The sequence below is a fragment of the Gossypium arboreum genome, chromosome 10, assembly GCF_025698485.1.
Source record: "Gossypium arboreum isolate Shixiya-1 chromosome 10, ASM2569848v2, whole genome shotgun sequence".
NCBI lineage: Eukaryota > Viridiplantae > Streptophyta > Magnoliopsida > Malvales > Malvaceae > Gossypium > Gossypium arboreum.
Window position 1 is genome coordinate 27513588 of NC_069079.1, and position 24602 is coordinate 27538189.

The window sequence follows — 24602 nt, forward strand, 5'->3', positions numbered from 1 at the left end:
GAGCTGTGTAACAGGGGAAACTTTAACTAATAAACTGTACTAATCGGCTGAACCAAAATTATAGAAAAAATTAGCAAAAAGCTTTATGAGTCTAGATTCAGGGAAATTTTACGGATTTGAATTTCGAGTTTTGTAACCCGAGTTATGATTTATTTAGTGAATATGATGCAGTAGAGACAGCCAAATCAAAGTGGAATGAATAGTGAAGTTAAAGTAGATAAACTTGAATTGTTGTGTAAACATGTTAGATTATTTAACTAGTATTTACATACTTACTTACTAAGCTATAAGCTTACTTTGTTTCTCTCTTTTGTCTTATAGTGTTCTTCGGCTTGCTCAGGAGTTAAGGATCATGAAGATCTATCCGCACTATCATACTTTAGGGTATTTGAACTAAACGTTTTGAATTATGGCATGTATAGTAGGCTTAATTATTTTGTTACGTGTCATATTTGTCTAGGTTAAAATATTAGTTACAAGATTTCGACCAGATACTTTGTACAAGCCATTAAAGTGGGCTAATATTGTTCAAGACATATGTTATACGATGCACTATCAAATTGGATGACATATTTACATCTCGATTATGTTTAATGGTATGTGTTATGTTCTGGTAATACCTTATATCCTGTTACGATGACGAATCGGGTAAGGGTGTTACAAGAACGTTCCAAATACCTTCCTACCCCATATCCGTTGTGAATCCAACTTAAACGTGCGTGAAAATAGATCTAAATATTAATTCCCGAATCACTAAAATATGAAGCTTTGACTTTTCAAAGAAATATTAATCTAAGCTATTACGAGGTTAGTACACACATTACGGGTTGAAGTTGAAACGCTTCCAAAATCAATCGCCTCGATAACCACCACCGTCACTCAAACTTAACTAATCCAATATCAATATATGTAAATCCTAAGCACATCACCATACTGAACATAAGGGCATATTCGTCATTTTACCATACAGGTATTACGGTCACTTTACCCTACTGAGGGCTTTACGGTCTTTTTACCTTTTAGGGGTATTTTAGTCATTTCATCCTACAAGGGTGTTTTGGTAAATCAACAAACCAAAGGTATTTCAAGAATTTTGTAAACCAATGGTACTTCTATAATTTTAAAAAGTCAAGGTATTTCGTAACTTTGTAAATCGGGGTATTTTGGTAATTTTACAAATTGAGGTATTTGGTAATTTTGTAAATCGGGGTAAAATAGTAATTCAGTAAATCAAGGGTAAAACAAGAATTCTATAAATCGAGGTAAAACGGTAATTCAGAATCGAGGGTAAAACAGTAATTCGTAAGTTGAGGTAAAACGATAATTATGTAAATCGAGGTAAAACGGTAATTATGTAAATTAAGGGTAAAACGGTAATTCTATAAATCGAGGGTAAAATAGTAATTACAGAACCGAGGGTAAAACGGTAATTCTATAAATCGAGGGTAAAACGGTGATTTTACAAATCGAGGTAAAACAGTAATTCTATAAATCGAGGTACTTTGGTAATTTTACAAGTCGAGGGTATTTCAATAATTTTATAGGTCGAGGGTATTTCAAGAATTTCACAAATTAGGGGTATTTTGGTAATTTTACAAACTAGGGTATTTTGATAATTTTACAAACTAGGGTATTTTGGTAATTTTATAAACCAAGGGTATTTTAGTAATTTTACAAAGCGGGTATTTTGGTAATTTTGTAAACCAAAGTATTTTAAACATGGCTAACAATACTAATGGCTCTAAAGCCCATTCTCGGCCAAATGGGCCCACACTCGTGTGGCCCTTTTAGCCCAAATCTAGCCACAAATATTAGATTCACCTAGCCTAGCCCAAATTTACTACACAATCAAACAACTTATCCAATTGGGCTTGTAGGCCCATTAGGCCCACATGACCCTTTTCGACCCATCGCGACTCAAGTAGCCATCCTACACCTAGAGTAGTAAGAAATACACACGATAGGAGACCGGAGTTAATCCACACTCCGAGCACTCTTAGCCGACGCCCAACCCAAACGAAAGCACGCCATACAAATGAAAGGGATCACCAAGAAAGGTACATTTATTGTCTTCATGGTTCCTCTATTTAAAGCCGACTTCACAACCACTCTTATGTTAGCTTCCGATGTGGGATCCTCCAACATTAGAGTTTAAATTCAACACCAACTCTTGCCGCCTGTTGGCAAAATAAATGCTCCTTGGTTGCCATGGGATTCAACCTATGCCTCCCCTTAAATGCTCCACACGCTACTTGCCACTAAGCCACAAGGCTTTTTGTGTCATATTTTATCCCCAATTAATTATAAGGTCTAAAGGCCAAAGTCCAGTTCCTTTAAAAAAACAAAATAAATTGCAAGAGCCAAGGCTTGAACCCAGGCTCCCATACAACCTTAATGACACCACAACCACTAGACTACAAGCTTCCTTGTGTCATTTATTTAACACAATAATTTAAAACCCTCATCCAAGCATCCGTGTTTTTTTCACTTAATACCAAAATTTTGCTAAAGCCCAAGTTTGAACCCAAGATTTCTCCAACACTTCTCAAAGCCATTAACCACTAATAGCAAACATTTAATTGTTTCATTTCATTGCACAATTAAATACCTATATACAACCTCCTTACGGACCCCCACTCAAGGCCCAATACTTCTAGGCCCAAATTCGGGGTGTTACACACCATGTGGGATTAACTCGACCCACCCCGCCATACTCTCCAATTGGCAAGATAGTCATGATCATATAACCGAGGCCTAGCCTCTTTTAATAACTGGGGCAAAAGCCCTTTCAATAACTGGGGCATAAGCCCTTTTATAACTAGGGCATAAGCCCTTTTGATAATTGGGGCATAAACCCTTTTGATAACTGGGGCATAAGCCCTTTTTCACTTCCTCCATCCATATAAAAACCCAACCCAATGCAGTTATGATTACATCATGTGCATATCATACATATCATGTTCATATCATACATGTCATGTGCATCTCATACATACCATATTTATCAAAATCCCATGTATTAAAATCATACATAAACCCTAGGGGTATAATGGTCATTTTTACCTAGGGGCAAAACGGTCATTTTCATGGTATAAGGGTAATCTCATAATTTTACCAAAAATTAGGGTTTCCATGTTCATTAACGATTACTAACAATCCATGGGTGCAAACAAAGTGATTACGGCCCATTTTAGCGAAATCGAGTTATTGGGCCTAAAACCCTAATGGGCCCTACTTAGCCAATTTCGTCATCTAGGCCCATTTAGCCTATATTCCATAACGGTTTTAACGGTCTTATCATGCCATATAACGATTTCCGTTTTCTACCATTTTTACCCAAATGGGCCCGAAGCCCAATGGGCCCCACTTCTACCCCTCGAGGCCCAACTTACCAAGAACGCCAAAAATCACATTCTTACCGCTTTCCATCGTTCTCAATCATCGTCTCATCGATTCTAACTAACTAGTGAGCGTTAAGCTTGCTCACAAGTCCTCGAAATGCCAGAATTTCGGCATTTTGGCTTTTCGGCATTTTATCGCTTTAAGCTATGAAAGGGTTCGTTACACACCTGATTTGTGATATACCTTGACGAGATCTCCTATGCGATTTGTCCTATAATCAACCACTTATAGATTAGACCATGTTATTATTAAACCAAATCGAAAACTACCTATTATTATCACTTACACATTCGGCCACCATCCACAATGGCCCTTGGGTTCATACCTTTACCGAAGTTGATGACTAGATTTAGTCACTCCGATGATCCAAGCTTTTCACACACTCCTCGATCGGTAGCCTTTAATCCTCACTAGCACCAACAAACCAAATAACACCAAAAACCCTTTTAACCTTAGTCGACAGAGGGGTTTTCAGCTTTTCTTAAACCACAAGATACAAATGGAAAGAAGGTTCGAATACTTACCAAGAGATCTACTCATTGAAGAACGTTCCAAATACCTTAATTCCCGAATCACTAAAATATGAAGCTTTCGGCTTTTCAAAAAATATTAATCTAAGCTATTTAGAGGGTTAGTACACACCTGTTATGGGTTGAAGTTGAAACACTTCTAAAATCAATCGCCTCGATAACCACCACCGTCACTCAAACTTAACTAATCCAATATCAATATATGTAAATCCTAAGCACATCACCATACTAACATAAGGGCATATTCGTCATTTTACCATACAGGGTATTTTGGTAGTTTTACAAATTGAGGGTATTATGGTAATTTCACAAACCAAGGGTATTTTAGTAATTTTGTAAATCGAGGGTAAAACAAGAATTACAGTAAATCAAGGGTAAAACAAGAATTCTATAAATCGAGGGTAAAATGGAAATCATCAGAATCGAGGGTAAAACGGTAATTCTGTAAATCGAGGGTAAAACGATAATTATGTAAATCGAGGGTAAAATGGTAATTATGTAAATTAGGGGTAAAACGGTAATTCTATAAATCGAGGGTAAAACGGTAATTTTACAAATCGAGGGTAAAACGGTAATTTTACAAATCGAGAGTAAAATAGTAATTCTATAAACTGAGGGTAAAACGGTAATTCTGTAAATCGAGGGTAAAACGGTAATTTTACAAATCGAGGGTAAAACGGTAATTCTATAAATCGAGGGTAAAACGGTAATTTTACAAATCGAGGGTAAAATAGTAATTCTATAAACTGAGGGTAAAACGGTAATTCTGTAAATCGGGAGTACTTTGGTAATTTTACAAGTCGAGGGCATTTCAGTAATTGGTAAACTAAAGTATTCTAAACATGGATAACAATACGAATGGGCCTAAGCCTATTCTCGGCCCAAATGGGCCCACACGCTCGTGTGGCCCTTTTAGCCCAAACCTAGCCACGAGATATGCGATTCACCTAGCCTAGTCCAATATTTACTACACAATCAAACAACTTATCCAATTGGGCCGTGAGGCCCATTGGGCCACATGGCCCCTTTCTACCATCGCGCCCAAAGTAGCCATCCAACAACAAGAGTAGTGATAAATACACACCGATAGGAGACTAGAGTTAATCCACGCCCGAGCACTCTTAGCCGACGCCCAACCCAAACGAAAGCACGCCATACAAATGAAAGGGATCACCAAGAAAGGTACATTTACTCTCTTCATGGTTCCTCTATTTAAAGCCGACTTCACAACCACTCTTATGTTAGCTTCCCGATGTGGGATCCCTCCAACATTAGAGTTTAAATTCAACACCAACTCTTGCCACCCTGTTAGCAAAATAAATGCTCCTTGCTTGCCATGGGATTCAACCCATGCCTCCCTTAAATGCTCCACACGCCATTTTGCCACTAAGCCACAAGGCTTTTTGTGTCATATTTTATCCCCAATTAATTATAAGGTCTAAAGGCCAAAGTCCGTGTTCCTTTAAAAAAAACAAAATAAATTGCAAGAGCCAAGGCTTGAACCCGTGCTCCCATACAACCTTAATGACACCACAACCACTAGACTACAAGCTTCCTTGTGTCATTTATTTAACACAATAATTTAAAACCCTCATCCAAGCATCCGTGTTTTTTTCACTTAATACCAAAATTTTTGCTAAAGCCCAAGTTTGAACCCAAGATTTCTCCAACACTTCTCAAAGCCATTAACCACTAATAGCAAACATTTAATTGTTTCATTTCATTGCACAATTAAATACCTATATACAACCTCCTTACGGACCCCCACTCAAGGCCCAATACTTCTAGGCCCAAATTCGTGGTGTTACAATTCTACTCCCTTAAAGAAATTTCGTCCTCGAAATTTCCAACTATCAACTAACCGTATTACTCAAGTCAAACCTCTATGCTTCCGCTACGCACTCTAATTAAAAATAATTCTTAGTACGACCCAGAACATCTAATTACCAAAGTAAAGAAACATTTATCAAGCACGCATACAATTCGTAACACATATTTAAATAAAATAAACTTGGCGATCCCGAGCTCGATGCTCCTTGGACCCACATCTAAGACATGCTCCTGTCTTCCTATGGCATTCACCCGGATGACGTCCGTTGTAGTCTTTATAGATTGGATAATTTGGTCGTGCCTTAACATGTTTCACAGAACGAGGCTTGGTTTTCTAAGAACTAGAATCCTTCCTTTTTCTTACACTCCATGCACCCTGCTTGAAGCGTTTCCCTAATTTCCTTAAGTTTGGTATCCAATACTTTGCCTTACTAACTCGGCCAGTGCCTCAGTACCAAGCTCCGAGTTACCGCAACCCGAAGTTGGTAGACTTTGCTTACCCTCAGAATCCATATCAATACTCTACATTACCAGTACACATATCAATTAACTACAAAGATCTCAAAAATTTTACTATTTATTCATATGTCTTATGGAAAGATAGTATTTTAAAGTTTCTATTTTCACGTAATCATAGCCTAGCTACTGCCCTCAGATTCTAGAGTTTTTAGGGTTGCCCTAGTCATAATGTTATGATATGGTCTCAGTTCTATCTACAAGAATATCTTAATACAAAGGTAATATGAGGAATGTAAATACTTACAGACTTGGTGTGGGGGATTCAATCGCCACTTCTTTCTCAATCCATTTAAAACTCGAAAACCATATTTTGATCACCGAAAATAGAAATTTAAAACTTTGATTTGAAAACACCCTTTATTTTGAAACTCTTGATTTAAAACAAAAAACTTGGACCATTTTAACATATATACTCATAAAACATCTTTAAAATGAACTTTTCAAAACCATTTCCAAAATACCCTTCTTAGGCCTAAATTTTGAAAAATTTTCGGACCCGATCCACAACCGAGTTGTTGCAACTTAGCTCGATACCACTAAATGTAACACCCCAAACCCGCCCGGACATTATGGCCGAATCGACGTGCCACATTGGAGTTGAAAACCCACGCCCGTTTTAGTGTTTTAAAACCATACATTTTATTGAGTTAACAAAGTGTATGGAAGCCGGGCACCGTAGGTATCCGAGACAGAGGAGGTGAGCCATGAAGGTCGCTAAGTACCAAGCTCTTTAATTGGATCCAATCCTAGACATGCCCACAACCATAGCCACTCTTTGTTATATCGAGTTTAAATTTGTTTAAGTGGACGTCTTTGATAAATCGATTAATCGTGGTGTTGAGATATTTTGAAAACAAGTATCATTTTGAAAACACGTCCTAAGTCTAGCCCATTTGAACAATTATCAACCAGTGTTTGAAGTTATTAAAAATAAAATAATCCGAGAAGAAATAAAAGAAAAGTTAAAATGGCCTTATTACAACCCAAAATAAATAATATTTAAAGGAAATTTAAAGAAAACCAACGCTTATTTAAAAGTCCAAAGACAATCACCGTGGCCACTCAATCCCTCCTACCCAAGTCCCCACATCAAGGCTCACCGCAAGGTTAAGGAAAGGGGTGAGTTTGGAAACTCGAGCAACAAGCCCCTTTCGAGCCCAAAACAATAACAGCCTGTTGGGTCTAAGCCCAAATCCAATCTCAAACATGTACTGGGCCATAGCCCTTTTCATATTTCATATTTCATAACACTGGGCCGAAGCCTTTTCAAATTTCATATTACTGGGCCGAAGCCTTTACTGTAAACGGTATGGCCCTTAGGCCCATTTCAATATCACATATAATTTCAATGAAAGAATGCAACCCATTTGGGGAGACTACTCAACCCACCATCCGCTACTCTCCACCCGTACCAACCAACACACCATGTGGGGATTAACTCGACCCACCCCGCCATACTCTCCAATCGGCAAAGATAGTCTTTATCATATAACCGAGGCCTAGCCTCTTTTTAATAATCGGGCAAAAGCCCTTTCAATAATCGGGCATAAGCCCTTTTATAAGCGGGCATAAGCCCTTTTGATAACTGGGGCATAAGCCCTTTTGATAACTGGGGCATAAGCCCTTTTTCACTTCCTCCATCCATATAAAAACCCAACCCAATGCAGTTATGATTACATCATGTGCATATCATACATATCATGTGCATATCATACATGTCATGTGCATCTCATACATACCATATTTATCAAAATCCCATGTATTAAAATCATACATAAACCCTAGGGGTATAATGGTCATTTTTACCTAGGGGCAAAACGGTCATTTTCATGGTATAAGGGTAATCTCATAATTTTACCAAAAATTAGGGTTTCCATGTTCATTAACGATTACTAACAATCCATGGGTGCAAACAGTGATTCTGGCCCATTTTTAGCGAAATCGAGTTATTGGGCCTAAAACCTCTAATGGGCCCTACTTAGCCAATTTCGTCATCTAGGCCCATTTAGCCTATATTCCATAACAGCTTTTAACAGTCTTATCATGCCATATAACGATTTCGTTTTCTACCAATTTTACCCAAATGGGCCCGAAGCCCAATGGGCCCCACTTCTACCCTCGAGACCCAACTTACCAAGAACGCCAAAATCACATTCTTCTGTTTCCATCGTTCTCGATCATCGTCTCATCGATTCTAACTAACTAGTGAGCGTCATTGCTCATTAAGTCCTCGAAATGCCGAATTTGGCATTTTGGCTTTTCGGCATTTTATCGCTTTAAGCTATGAAAGGGTTCGTTACACACGATTTGCGATATTCCTTGACGAGATCTCCTATGCGATTTGTCCTATAATCAACCACTTATAGATTAGACCATGTTATTATTAAACCAAATCGAAAACTACCTATTATCATCACTTACACATTCGACCACCATCCACAATGGCCCTTGGGTTCATACCTTTACCGGTTGATGACTAGATTTAGTCACTCCGATGATCCAAGCTTTTCACACACTCTCGATCGGTAGCCTTTAATCCTCACTAGCACCAACAAACCAAATAACACCAAAACCCTTTTAGCCTTAGTCGACGAGGGTTTTCACTTTTCTTAAACCACAAGATACAAATGGAAAGAAGGTTCAATACTTACCAAGAGATCTACTCATTGAAGAACGTTCCAAATACCTTAATTCCGAATCACTAAAATATGAAGCTTTCGCTTTTCAAAAATATTAATCTAAGCTATTTAGAGGTTAGTACACACTGTTATGGGTTGAAGTTGAAACACTTCCAAAATCAATCGCCTCGATAACCACCACCGTCACTCAAACTTAACTAATCCAATATCAATATATGTAAATCCTAAGCACATCACCATACGGAACATAAGGGCATATTCGCTATTTTACCATACAGGGGTATTTTGGTAGTTTTACAAATTGAGGGTATTATGGTAATTTTACAAACCAAGGGTATTTTAGTAATTTTGTAAATCGAGGTAAAACAAGAATTTCAGAAATCAAGGGTAAAATAGTAATTCTATAAATCGAGGGTAAAATGGAAATATCAGAAATCGAGGTAAAATGGTAATTCAGAAATCGAGGGTAAAACGATAATTATGTAAATCGGGGTAAAATGGTAATTATGTAAATTAGGGGTAAAACGGTAATTCTATAAATCGAGGGTAAAACGGTAATTTTACAAATCGAGGGTAAAACGGTAATTTTACAAATCGAGGGTAAAATAGTAATTCTATAAACTGAGGGTAAAACGGTAATTTTGTAAATTGAGGGTAAAACGGTAATTTTACAAATCGAGGGTAAAACGGTAATTCTATAAATCGAGGGTAAAACGGTAATTTTACAAATCGAGGGTAAAATAGTAATTCTATAAACTGAGGGTAAAACGGTAATTCTGTAAATCGGGAGTACTTTGGTAATTTTACAAGTCGAGGGCATTTCAGTAATTGGTAAACTAAAGTATTCTAAACATGGATAACAATACGAATGGGCCTAAAGCCTATTCTCTACCAAATGGGCCCACACGCTCGTGGGCCCTTTTAGCCCAAACCTAGCCACAGATATGCGATTCACCTAGCCTAGTCCAATATTTACTACACAATCAAACAACTTATCCAATTGGGCCCAGAGGCCCATTGGGCCCATATGGCCCCTTTCGCCCATCGCGTCCAAGTAGCCATCCAACAACAAGAGTAGTGATAAATACACACCGATAGGAGACTAGAGTTAATCCACGCCCGAGCACTCTTAGCCGACGCCCAACCCAAACGAGCACGCCATACAGCGAAAGGGATCAGCCAAGAAAGGTACATTTACTCTCTTCATGGTTCCTCTATTTAAAGCCAGCTTCACAACCACTCTTATGTTAGCTTCCCGATGTGGGATCCCTCCAACATTAGAGTTTAAATTCAACACCAACTCTTGCCACCTGTTAGCAAAATAAATGCTCCTTGCTTGCCATGGGATTCAACCCATGCCTCCCCTTAAATGCTCCACACGCTACTTGCCACTAAGCCACAAGGCTTTTTGTGTCATATTTTATCCCCAATTAATTATAAGGTCTAAAGGCCAAAGTCCAGGTTCCCTTTAAAAAAAAAAACAAAATAAATTGCAAGAGCCAAGGCTTGAACCCAGGCTCCCATACAACCTTAATGACACCACAACCACTAGACTACAAGCTTCCTTGTGTCATTTATTTAACAAATAATTTAAAAACCCTCATCCAAGCATCCGTGTTTTTTTCACTTAATACCAAAATTTTGCTAAAGCCCAAGTTTGAACCCAAGATTTCTCCAACACTTCTCAAAGCCATTAACCACTAATAGCAAACATTTAATTGTTTCATTTCATTGCACAATTAAATACCTATATACAACCTCCTTACGGACCCCCACTCAAGGCCCAATACTTCTAGGCCCAAACTCAGGGTGTTACATACATAGCTTATTTAACCCATGGTTTAATTTCATGAGTCAATAGATAAATATCCATTCGACAAGTGCTAAATTGGTGTCATTTTGATAAGTTTTTTTTTTTTGGAGATGTTAATTACTTGTTAAGTAGCTTAAATGATGTTTGAATGAGTAGAATTCATGGTTGAAAAGTACAAATTGAAAGTGGCCGTATGAGTGTATATACATTTTAGAAAGAAAAATGTTGTTGTTAGTTGAGTTGCATTTGATAAATATTCATTCGGTCAAATGGGAGAAGAATAAGATGAATTTAAATGTTGTAGTTTATTATTTTAGTTGGTTAAATGATGTGGTCATTGCCGAATACAATTGTGTTAAAGGAAATAGGATTAAATGTTGGTTTGATGAACTAAATGCTAATGGATATTAGGATAAAAGGAGAAAAAAGGTTAAGTTATAAGAGAATTGAGGGATATTCATATTTAGACATTTAGGGTTATATAAATTTTGATCATTGAGTTATGCGTTATGTGAAATATTTAATTTATATACATAATCGGTCATGGTTTGACAAATATGTAACCTATGTGTAAATTGCTACAATTGATCATGAGATAGAATTTGTATATAAAAGTTAAGTTGTGTGGTTAGGGCCGAATGAGATATATAAGATAGTAAAACATGTTATAATTATATATTGGTGTACATGGCTGTAATTAATCCTCTACTTGAATTCGATTAGGTATGGTCATGATAAGAGTTTAGTAGGGTTAATACCTTAAAATTGAATGGAGTTTTAGTTAATCTTTTGTGTCGTGTTCGTTAAAATAGCTGAGGATTTGGGTATTATTATATGTATTTAGGCTAAAGATAATTCAGCTATGTTTTATATCTATGAAATAATTATAATGGATAACATGTAGGAGTAATTTCAGCTTGTTAAAAATGTGGTACGTGTATGGAAAATTGTATATACAATTTGCATTGAAGTTACCCTCTAAGGTCTAAATGGGTAATTAAATTTTGGTGTGTATGCAATTTTTTTATTTGTAACTTGGCCGTGAAATGGATGTATGATAGTTAATATGTGTGCTTAAGGTGATGTGATAAAATAATTATGTATATGGTTTGGTTTCATTATTGAGTATAAGGGTTAAATGCTTTAAAGAAGCTTTTAATATTCGAAATGATTAAACAAATTCATTTGTTTAAATTAAGCCCAAGAGCAAAGAGGAACTAGACCAGACAAGGGAAAGGAGAAAGCGATCGAATAGCCTACTTGCAATTGTTCAAAAATATCCGAGGTAAGTTTTCGAGTAATGGAACTTAGATCATGATTCGTTTAGATCAGGTTATATAGCGAATCAAAACCATGCTCTTTGTATGTGGCTATTGAGCCGAAAATGGTAATGGTAGATAAGTGCCTTGTGTCTGAGTTCTAGTAATGAAAACGAAATAAAATGTGTTATGATTTGTGGACATATGTACATGATTATTCGGATGATATCCTGCTAAGTCCCAAGGCATTTGTGCAAGTTACTATATCCTGCTAAGTCCCAAGGCATTTGTACGAGTAGTTGCTATACCCGGCTAAGTCCCAAGGCATTTGTGCTAGTGACTATTTCGGCTAAGACCAAGGCATGTGTGTGAGTTACTATATCCGGGTTAAGTCCCAAGGCATTTGTGCGAGAAGGCGATATCCGCTAAATCCAAAGGTACTTGGTTTGAGAATGAGTGATCTCGCTGTAATAATTTCAATTAATACGCTCGTAAAATCCAAACGATGAGGTATGTTTTGTATATGCATTTGAATAGATGATTCCCTTTAAATAGTATTCGCTCAATCGATTAACAAGCTTCTGGCCTTTAGTTAAGTTGATCCCATATATATGAATATAAGGGTTGGAAATGTGAAGTAAGTATGATTTTGAGAATATGTGTATATGAATTTATTCGTTTAGTCATATGAATGCTATACTTCAGATGTGCATAATTTCATTACTCAAACTTACTAAGCATTAAATGCTTATTCTGTTGCTTTGATTTTTCTGTTTTATAGATTTTGTTCGTCAGCTATCGGACTCAGGAGTGTCAAATTCGAAGTCGTCCACTCTATCAAAGCCCTTTTGGTACTCTTTTAGTTGAACTTTGAAAATGGCATGTATAGGACTGCCCTTTGTTGTTAGTCATGTACTTTTTGGTAATGTATATATTTGGATAGCCATGCGAAAATGGCTTATATATACTTTGAGCATAGCATTATATTCATTTTGTATGTTGTTCATTGAGAGGTATGGAAATGTTTGGTAATAATTAGCCATTGGAATCGTTAATCATGATCATTTTGGTGCTATGTATGACAAATTCTAGTTGATTCATGGAAAACCATGAAATAGGTAAAGTTTACCTTAAAAATAGATGCTGACAGCAGCAGTGGTGTGGAGTTGAAAAATCACTAAAAATAGTAGGAATGGAATTAAATAGTGAATAAATTATGTAATCGAACCTTGATGAATCTATTTTCATAGGAAAGTAACGAAACGATCATATGAGCCGTATTTTATGAGATGTTTAAGCTTTCGTGAAATAGGACCAGAGCAATTTCTGGATCCCCTGTTCTGACTTTGGAAATTCAATATAAATCAACCAGAGATAATTATAAGTCATGCCCTATATGTACAGATTCCTTTTCCAGTCTAGTTTCTTTGGAAACAAACGGCATAAGTATTGAAGCCCTGTACAGGGAGATATCTAAGTCGTAATGCATGAAGATCAGAGTAGTTGAACCCTAAAATAGGGGAGAATTTAACTAATAAAATGTACTAATTGGCTTGACCAAAATTTCTAGAAAAAAATTTGTAGATGAACATATGAGTCTAGTTTCAGGAAAAATTTACGGAACCGGTTTTCGAGTTTTGGAACTCGAGATATGATTTTAAGGTGACATCGACGCAGTTAGCCACTTTGTCTCGAAATTCGAAAATGGATCGTGCAAATAAATGAATTAAGTCTGTTAGCACCTCGTGTTCGAATCCCAAGAACGGTCTCGCAGTGTGGTGTTACAATTTTATTGGTATCGAGCTACGGTTTAGTCGATTCTAGGACTACCGTAATACGTTTGGGTCTAGCTATACATGCCATTATGTGTTTATTTGATAGTGTGGGATTTCGGCGCTTAAAATGTGTTTACTTACGTAAATGGATCCCGATCCCAACCGAAGCGGTAGTGATGATCTTGAGAGTGTAGCGCTTTGCTCGCGCAAGGGACAAAGTGCGGCGGACTCTCAACCTATTGCTAGTAATTAGAATGATGAAGCTAGACAAGCTTTTTATAGCGTGATGAATGATTGGTTCAACCAATACATTCGAACTAATACTACTGCTCCACAACCTCCATTCCCGACTAATACAACCTCAAGACCTACAATACCTCCCAGAATCGACCAAATAAGGTCAAATAAGCCCTAGTTGATGAAATTCAAAACACGGGCTATCGAATTTAAAGCTACGACAATGATGATGCCGAGCAAGTGAATTTTGGTTGGACAACACTATTCGGTACTCGATGAACTATCTTGCACACCGATGAGTGCCTAAAGTGTACTATCTCCTTGCTACGTGATTCTGCCTACTATTGGTGGAATACGTTGATTTCTATTGTGCCCAGAGAGCAAGTAACCTGGGAGTTTTTCCAAACCGAGTTTCGAAGAAGTATATCATCGAGATTCATTGACCAAAACGGAAGGAATTTCTTGAACTTAAACAAGGTTCCATGTCGGTGACTGATTATGAACGAAAGTTTGTAAGGCTTAGCCGGTACGCTCGAGAATGCATTTCTTCAGAAGCTGTGATGTGTAAACATTTCGAGGATGGACTGAACAATGATATAAAGCTGTATGTTGGCATTTTAGAAATCTGAGAATTTTTGGTGCTTGTCGAACGAGCTTGCAAAGCCGAAGAGCTCAGTAAGGAGAAAAGAAAAGTTGATATGGGAGCAAAGGAGTTTCGTAAGAGATCTTCGGGAAAGTCCTTTCAACAGTCATCGAAGAAATTTAGAGATGACTTAGGCCGGTCTAGAGACACTTCGGGTTTTTTTAGACGAGATCGTGATCGACCCCCTGTGAGTACACGAGTCACTTCGATCGCCAGTGTTGGAAATGATCGTCGAGATAGAACGGAGTGCCAGTATTGTGGTAAATGGCATTCGGGGAGTTGTAGATTCCATGACCGCTCCTATTACAAGTGCGGATCAGTTGACCACTTTATTAAAGATTGCCCGAGATTGTTTGAACAGAATGTAAATCAAAGTGGGAAACCGGGTGCTACCACTGCTCGAGGTAGACCATCTAGAAACACGGGAAATCCTAGTGGTAGTCAGAGAGGATCTAGAGACGCTACAACCAGATCTAAGGCTCGTGCTCCTGCTAGGGCTTATGCTATACGCGCATGCGAGGATGCTTCCTCGCCAGATGTTATTACCGGTACTTTTACTCTCTTTGATACTAATGTGATTGCTTTGATTGACCCTGGTTCTACTCATTCTTATATATGTGAAACCTTAGCATCCAGTAAGACTTTACTTGTTGAGTCTACTGAGTTCGTAATTCGAGTGTCGAATCCCTTGGGTCGTTATGTACTTGTTGACAAAGTGTGTAAGAAATGTCCCCTAGTAATCCGAGGTTCCTGTTTTCCAGCCAATTTGATGCTTTTACCGTTTGATGAATTTGATGTTATCCTCGGTATGGATTGGTTGACCGTACATGATGCAATTGTAAATTGCAAAAGAAAAACAATTGATTTGAGGTGTGTAAACAACGAGATAATCTGAGTTGAGTCTACTGACTTGAATGGGTTGCCAGCTGTAATATCATCGATGTTGGCTCAGAAATATGTAAGAAAGGGGTGTGAAGCATACCTTGCGTATGTACTTGATGACAAAGAGTTAGAAAAGAAGCCTGAATCTGTGCCGGTGGTTTGTGAATATCTGGATGTTTTTCCCGAAGAATTACCGGGTTTACCACCTATTCGGGAGGTAGAGTTTGGTATTGAGCTTGTACCTGGGACTACACCGATTTCGATAGCTCCGTATCGTATGGCACCAACGGAATTGAAGGAATTGAAAGCTTAATTGCAAGAGTTGATGGATAGAGGTTTCGCTCGACCAAGTTTCTCACCTTGGGGTGCACCAGTATTGTTTGTGAAAAAGAATGACGGAACCATGAGGTTGTGCATCGACTATCGTCACCGAATAAGGTGACAATAAAGAATAAATATCCGATACAACAGATTGACGATTTGTTTGATCAACTAAAGGGAGCCTCGGTGTTTTCAAAGATAGATTTGAGATCGGGTTATTATCGCCATGTAATCGGGATTCGGATATACCCAAAACCGCTTTAAGCGAGATACGGTCACTACGAGTTCTTAGTGATGCCGCTTGGGCTCACTAATGCCCCTGCGGTATTTATGGATTTGATGAATCGGATCTTCAGACCGTATTTGGATCGGTTTGTAGTTGTGTTTATCGATGATATTTTGGTCTATTCGAGAAATGAAACCGATCATGCTGAACACCTGGGATTAGTGTTGCAAATTTTACGGGATAAGCAGTTATATGCTAAGTACAGTAAGTGTGAGTTCTGGTTAAGAGAGGTGAGCTTCTTGGGTCATGTGGTATCTGCATCGGGTATTCGAGTTGATCCGAGCAAAATTTCAGCCATACTTAACTGGAAGCCTCCGAGAAATATTACTGAGGTTCGGAGCTTTTTGGGACTAGTCGGCTACTACAGACGGTTTGTTAAGGGTTTTGTAACACCCCTTACCCGTATTCGAGGTCAGGCTAAGGTACGAGGCGTTACCAGACAAACATACAAACATTAAACTAAAATACGAGCCATAAAATTTTAATCATATTTCAAAGCGTTCATTCTTTTACACATAGTCCCTTATTTGAGTCTACGAAGCCCAAAACATACTTTTGAAAGGGTTTGGGACTAAACCAAGAACTTATGAAAATCTTGGGAATCTCATGCTTTAAGGCTCCACACGCTCGTGTCGCAAAGTCAGAAATTCCATACACTACCGAGACACATGGTCGTGTCTCTGCCTGTGTGGAATATACCTAGGCTATTTTCCAAGCTTTGGTCAACCTTGATCTCTTACACACTTATACAAAATCAAAAGCATATAACATGGTATTCATTTAATGATTAAACATCCTCAATTAAACCACAAACATAGCATTTGGATGTCATCATACATGTGTCTCTCATACTCATTTTACCTTGTTTACTATAGTACCACTTATACATTTATACCAAGATTATCATCTTACCAAATATCTTCAGCTTAATCATCAAGCATTCATATTTAAAGCTAGATCATATCTTTATAAAATACCACGATTCAGATGCACAGAATAACATGTTTGCCTGAAACATTTCAATTCAATTCCATACCCAACAAGCATTACATTGAGACTAGTCATATATATATATACATGTCATGATACATAACATTCTCTTTTTGTTTTCTTATAAACACATATCATTTATTTCATTATATCAATATTTCATATACCATAGTTTCCATGTATTCCACATATATTTATTTTCCTCCTCCTCCTCTCCATTCCACATCCTTAATGTATATAGCATTCTTGTAAGTACGATTTCACAATTTACTAATAAATGTTCACATCAAACTGTCCACACGAGTCATAGTCACTTAATTATTTATAATTCAAGCTACAAAGCTTCAAATTAAGATCCGTAAATTTTCCCTGAAACAAGACTCAAATATATTTCCACCATAAAATTTTCATAATTTTTGGTTTAGCCAATTAGTATAGTTTCTTCATTAAAATTTCCCCTGTTTCACTTTCTGACAGTTCTGACCTCTCTTCACTAAAAAATAATTATCTCATAGTACAGAACTAAGATAATGTTCTTGTTGATTTATCTTGAAAATAGACTCATTATGGATTTTAAAAATATAATTTTGAGCCTCTAATTATTTTTATCCAAATTTTGTGATTTTCCAAAGTCGAACAGGGATCACGTAATCATTCTGAATCAGTCTCACAAAACATAAATATCTCAAAATATAGAACTCCTTTGCTTGTATGTTTCTTTTATATGAAAATAGACTCATTAAGCTTTAATTTGATATCTCATTCAGTCTCTGATTCAATTTATACTATTTTTGGTGATTTTTCAAAATCACGTCACTGCTATCTTGTCCAAAATAGTTTTATTGCTAATTCACTCTTTCACACTTTCTTTGTATTAACCTCATTTTAACATACATATGACAAATCATTTTCACCATATTTCATACATCACAAGTATAGGCCCATGATCACAAGGTCACCATAAAATCATCCTCATGTATAACTTACTTGTTTATAACCTTACCACATCCTCGGTGGCTTAATGATTACATCATTCACATAACCAAGTTCCTGCACTTATTCATCACAAAACTCACAAAGCAATACATAGAGAGTCTCCCGTTGAACACTTCGGATCAATCCTCGATACTTGGTGGTTTCAGAACATAGCTCCACCCATCATATAGTTCGGCTCTCTTGTACACATGGTGAACACTTAGTACCACCCATGTGACCTAGCCAGTTTATCTCGTAGCTCTCTTGTCTACATGGTGTCCTTCACTTGGAACCACGCATGCGACCTAGCTACATATATCCCGTAGCTCTCTTGTCTACATGGTGTCCTTCACTTGGAACCACGCATGCGACCTAGCTACATATATCCCGTAGCTCTCTTGTCTACATGGTGTACACATAGTATCACCCATGCGACCTAGCTACATCATAATGTCTTGTAGCTTTCTTGTACACATGATGTGCACTCAAAGACTATACATGTGACCTAGCTACATACCATCTGATCATCCAATCTTCCAAGGTTCAACTGGATTTCTCTCTTTTCCAACAATTTCACCAATCAAGTAATTATCCACAAACATATTTCCAATATTTTTATAAAATATCATAATACAAGTAATAGTGATGTATTACTTACATATAAACTTACATCTCATTTAATATCAACGCAATAACATTAAATTACACATTGCCTTATTAAAAATCATATGAACTTACAATTTCCCATAATATCCATAATCATAGAAATCACATTTATGTATGATAATTCAATGCACTTCATGTACCATAGACATATTTTTAAATCAATTCATAAACTTGGCACCATAATCATTTAATTTAACATAATTCAATTAATTCACTAAATTTAACTTTCAAATATAAATTACAAACATTATTGTTGTATTATTATCATACCAACTTACATACTTTCAACACCTCGGAGATCATAGTAAATATATCAATTTTACATTGAAACATGCATAAATTAATGCTTATTATACATATGAACTTACCTTGATATTAAAACTACCATTTTACCAACTTTCCCAATTTTCAATTTTTCTCTCATTCTAGGTTCAAATCTCGTTTTCCGGGATCTAAAACATCATATTTTACTTATTTAATTAATGTACTATTCAAAACAGTCCTTAACTCAAACTTTGGAAAATTACAATTTTGCCCCTAAACTTTTGCATATTTACACTTTTGCCCCTAGGCTCGGGAATTAAACTTCATCCCTTATTCTTATGTTTTATGACATGATGATCACTTTTCCCTTCTATGGCAACATCAAATTCTCACTCTAACATATACTTATGACTATTAGGTATTTTTACCGATTAAGCCCTTTTGCTCGTTTCACTTAAAACCGAGTAGCACAAGTTGTCTAACATAACTTAAAACCTCATATTCTATCATAAAACACCAGAATACACAAATTTTACCTATGGGTATTTTTCCAAATATGAACCCTAGGTTGAATTATTGCTAGCATAAGCTAAATTAAGTTCTTGGGACTCCAAAACGTAAAGAACTTGAAAAGCAGGGTTAGAACGGACTTACAATTGAGCTTGGGAAGCTTGAAAACCCTAGACATGGAGTCTCTCTTGGTATACACGTCCATGGTGAAGAAGATGAGCAAAATTGGCTTTTAATTTTGTATTTTAATTCATTTTACCCCTAAATGACCAAAATACCCTTACTACTAAACTTTCCAAAAATTCCATCCATGTCCAATTTTTGTCCATAACTTAGAAATTGGTCAAATTTCTATTTAAGACCTCCGAATTAATATTTCAAATCAATTTCATACTAGAAACTTCTAGAATGCAAGTTTTGCAACTTATTCAATTTAGTCCCTAACTTCGAATTAAGCACTTTATGCATAGAATTTCTTCACGAAATTTTCACACAATCATGCAATCATATCATAGACCTCAAAATAATCATAAAATAATTATATATATCTCAGATTTTGTGGTCTCGAAACCTCTGTTCCAACTAGACCCAATTTTGGGCTATTACAACTCTCCCCCCCTTCAAAGATTTTCGTCCTCGAAAATCTTACCGGAGTGAGGTTTAGTATCTTTCTCATAATTTCCAGCATTACTAACTAATTGTTTTCAAGACAATACTTTCGAAACACTCATCATCAATTTGAATCCCAAGATAACTCAATAAACTCGATATTTCTCTAACTCGTTCTTCACTTGTCAACCATTCTCAGACTCTAGTCATATCTATAATTATTTTATCACCGAACTCTTTGACTCCACACTTAGGAACATAGTCAACATGATTCTCATGAATTTCCATTATATACACTTCATCGATAAGGGGGTGAGGTCGCATGGTCTCTAACTCGATTCGACATATATGTATATGACACATTTTTTCATTATCCACATATGTCATTATAATCATACTATCCACTTCAAACAATTTATTATTCATACATGCTTACATAAAATTTCCAATTATCTCATTTCAAACAAGTGCAATCACTCATACATTCTATGAATTTTGAATAACTTTAATCATCACATTTACTAATTAATTTAGTCAAGCATGCAACAGACATATGAAGGCCAAACAAATATGAATAAATATATCACTATATAAACTTTCATCTCACATATTATCACATATACATATATCACGAATTCTTATTCATACCTTTCCGAGTTTAACACATCATAGCTACACTTTATTCAAATACTTCAATATCGCTATCCAATGGTCAGATGTAGCTCGGTTGGAGAATATTTCATTTTAAACAAAATAGTCCTTATTAGAGTCGGGAGACATCACACTATCACATATTTGTGCCATGTATAATTAAACTCTTACACTTGCTATGTTAGTCCGAGAATCGACTAAACCTGCTCTGATACCACTAAATGTAACACCCCTTACCCGTATTCTAGGTCAGGCTAAGGTACGAGGCGTTACCATGACAAACATACAAACATTAAACTAAAATACGAGCCATAAAATTTTAATCATATTTCAAAGCGTTCATTCTCTTACACATAGTCCCTTATTTGAGTCTACGAAGCCCAAAACATACTTTTGAAAGGGTTCGGGACTAAACCAAGAACTTATGAAAATCTTGGGAATCTCATGCTTTAAGGCTCCACACGCTCGTGTCGCAAAGTCGTGTTCCATACACGGCTGAGACACATGGTCGTGTCTCTGCCTGTGTGGAATATACCTAGGCTATTTTCCAAGCTTTGGTCAACCTTGATCTCTTACACACTTATACAAAATCAAAAGCATATAACATGGTATTCATTTAATGATTAAACATCCTCAATTAAACCACAAACATAGCATTTGTATGTCATCATACATGTGTCTCTCATACTCATTTTACCTTGTTTACTATAGTACCACTTATACATTTATACCAAGATTATCATCTTACCAAATATCTTCACTTAATCATCAAGCATTCATATTTAAAGCTAGATCATATCTTTATAAAATACCACGATTCAGATGCATGAATAACATGTTTGCTCGAAACATTTCAATTCAATTCCATACCCAACAAGCATTACATTGAGACTAGTCATATATATATATACATGTCATGATACATAACATTCTCTTTTGTTTTCTTATAAACACATATCATTTATTTCATTATATCAATATTTCATATACCATAGTTTCCATGTATTCCACATATATTTATTTTCCTCCTCCTCCTCTCCATTCCACATCCTTAATGTATATAGCATTCTTGTAAGTACGATTTCACAATTTACTAATAAATGTTCACATCAAACTGTCCACACGAGTCATAGTCACTTAATTATTTATAATTCGAGCTACAAAGCTTCAAATTAAGATCCGTAAATTTTCCCTGAAACTAAACTCAAATATATTTCCACCATAAAATTTTCATAATTTTTGGTTTAGCCAATTAGTATAGTTTCTTCATTAAAATTTCCCCTGTTTCACTTTCTGACAGTTCTGACCTCTCTTCACTAAAAAATAATTATCTCATAGTACAGAACTAAGATAATGTTCTTGTTGATTTATCTTGAAAATAGACTCATTATGGATTTTAAAATATAATTTTGAGCCTCTAATTATTTTTATCCAAATTTTGTGATTTTCCAAAGTCAGAACAGGGGATCACGTAATCATTCTGAATCAGTCTCACAAAAACATAAATATCTCAAAATATAGAACTCCTTTGCTTGTATGTTTCTTTTATATGAAAATAGACTCATTAAGCTTTAATTTGATATCTCATTCAGTCTCTGATTCAATTTATACTATTTTTGGTGATTTTTCAAAATCACGTCACTGCTACTGTCCAAAATAGTTTTATTGCTAATTCACTCTTTCACACTTTCTTTGTATTAACCTCATTTTAACATACATATGACAAATCATTTTCACCATATTTCATACATCACAAGTATAGGCCCATGATCACAAGGTCACCATAAAATCATCCTCATGTATAACTTACTTGTTTGTAACCTTACCACATCCTGGTCAATTAATGAATACATCATTCACATAACCAAGTTCCTGCACTTATTCATCACAAAACTCACAAAGCAATACATAGAGAGTCTCCCGTTGAACACTTCGGATCAATCCTCGATACTTGGTGGTTTCAGCACATAGCTCCACCCATCATATAGTTCGGCTCTCTTGTACACATGGTGAACACTTAGTACCACCTATGTGACCTAGCCAGTTTATCTCGTAGCTCTCTTGTCTACATGGTGTCCTTCACTTGGAACCACGCATGCGACCTAGCTACATATATCCCGTAGCTCTCTTGTCTACATGGTGTACACATAGTATCACCCATGCAACCTAGCTACATCATAATGTCTTGTAGCTTTCTTGTACACATGATGTGCACTCAGCACTATACATGTGACCTAGCTACATACCATCTGTATCATCCAATCTTCCAGAAGGTTCAACTGGATTTCTCTCTTTTCCAACAATTTCACCAATCAAGTAATTATCCACAAACATATTTCCAATATTTTATAAAATATCATAATACAAGTAATAGTGATGTATTACTTACATATAAACTTACATCTCATTTAATATCAACGCAATAACATTAAATTACACATTGCCTTATTAAAATCATATGAACTTACAATTTCCCATAATATCCATAATCATAGAAATCACATTTATGTATGATAATTCAATGCACTTCATGTACCATAGACATATTTTTAAATCAATTCATAAACTTGGCACCATAATCATTTAATTTAACATAATTCAATTAATTCACTAAATTTAACTTTCAAATATAAATTACAAGATTATTGTTGTATTATTATCATACCAACTTACATACTTTCAACACCTCGGAGATCATAGTAAATATATCAATTTTACATTGAAACATGCATAAATTAATGCTTATTATACATATGAACTTACCTTGATATTAAAACGCCATTTTACCAACTTTCCCAATTTTCAATTTTTCTCTCATTCTAGGTTCAAATCTAGTTTTCCGGGATCTAAAACATCATATTTTACTTATTTAATTAATGTACTATTCAAAACAGTCCTTAACTCAAACTTTGGAAAAATTACAATTTTGCCCTAAACTTTTGCATATTTACACTTTTGCCCTAGGCTCTGGAATTAAACTTCATCCCTTATTCTTATGTTTTATGACATGATGATCACTTTTCCCTTCTATGGCAACATCAAATTCTCACTCTAACATATACTTATGACTATTAGGTATTTTTACCGATTAAGCCCTTTTGCTCGTTTTCACTTAAAACCGAGTAGCACAAGTTGTCTAACATAACTTAAAACCTCATATTCTATCATAAAACACCAGAATACACAAATTTTACCTATGGGTATTTTTCCAAATATGAACCCTAGGTTGAATTATTGCTAGTATAAGCTAAATTAAGTTACCGGGACTCCAAAAACGTAAAGAACTTGAAAAACGGGGTTAGAACGGACTTACAATTGAGCTCGAGAAGCTTGAAAACCCTAGACATGGAGTCTCTCTTGGTATACACGTCCATGGTGAAGAAGATGAGCAAAATTGGCTTTTAATTTTGTATTTTAATTCATTTTACCCCTAAATGACCAAAATACCCTTACTACTAAACTTTCCAAAAATTCCATCCATGTCCAATTTTTGTCCATAACTTAGAAATTGGTCAAATTTCTATTTAAGACCTCCGAATTAATATTTCAAATCAATTTCATACTAGAAACTTCTAGAATGCAAGTTTTGCAACTTATTCAATTTAGTCCCTAACTTCGAATTAAGCACTTTATGCATAGAATTTCTTCACGAAATTTTCACACAATCATGCAATCATATCATAGACCTCAAAATAATCATAAAATAATTATATATATCTCAGATTTTGTGGTCTCGAAACCTCTGTTCCAACTAGACCCAATTTTGGGCTATTACAGGTTTCTCGATGATAGCCACACCAA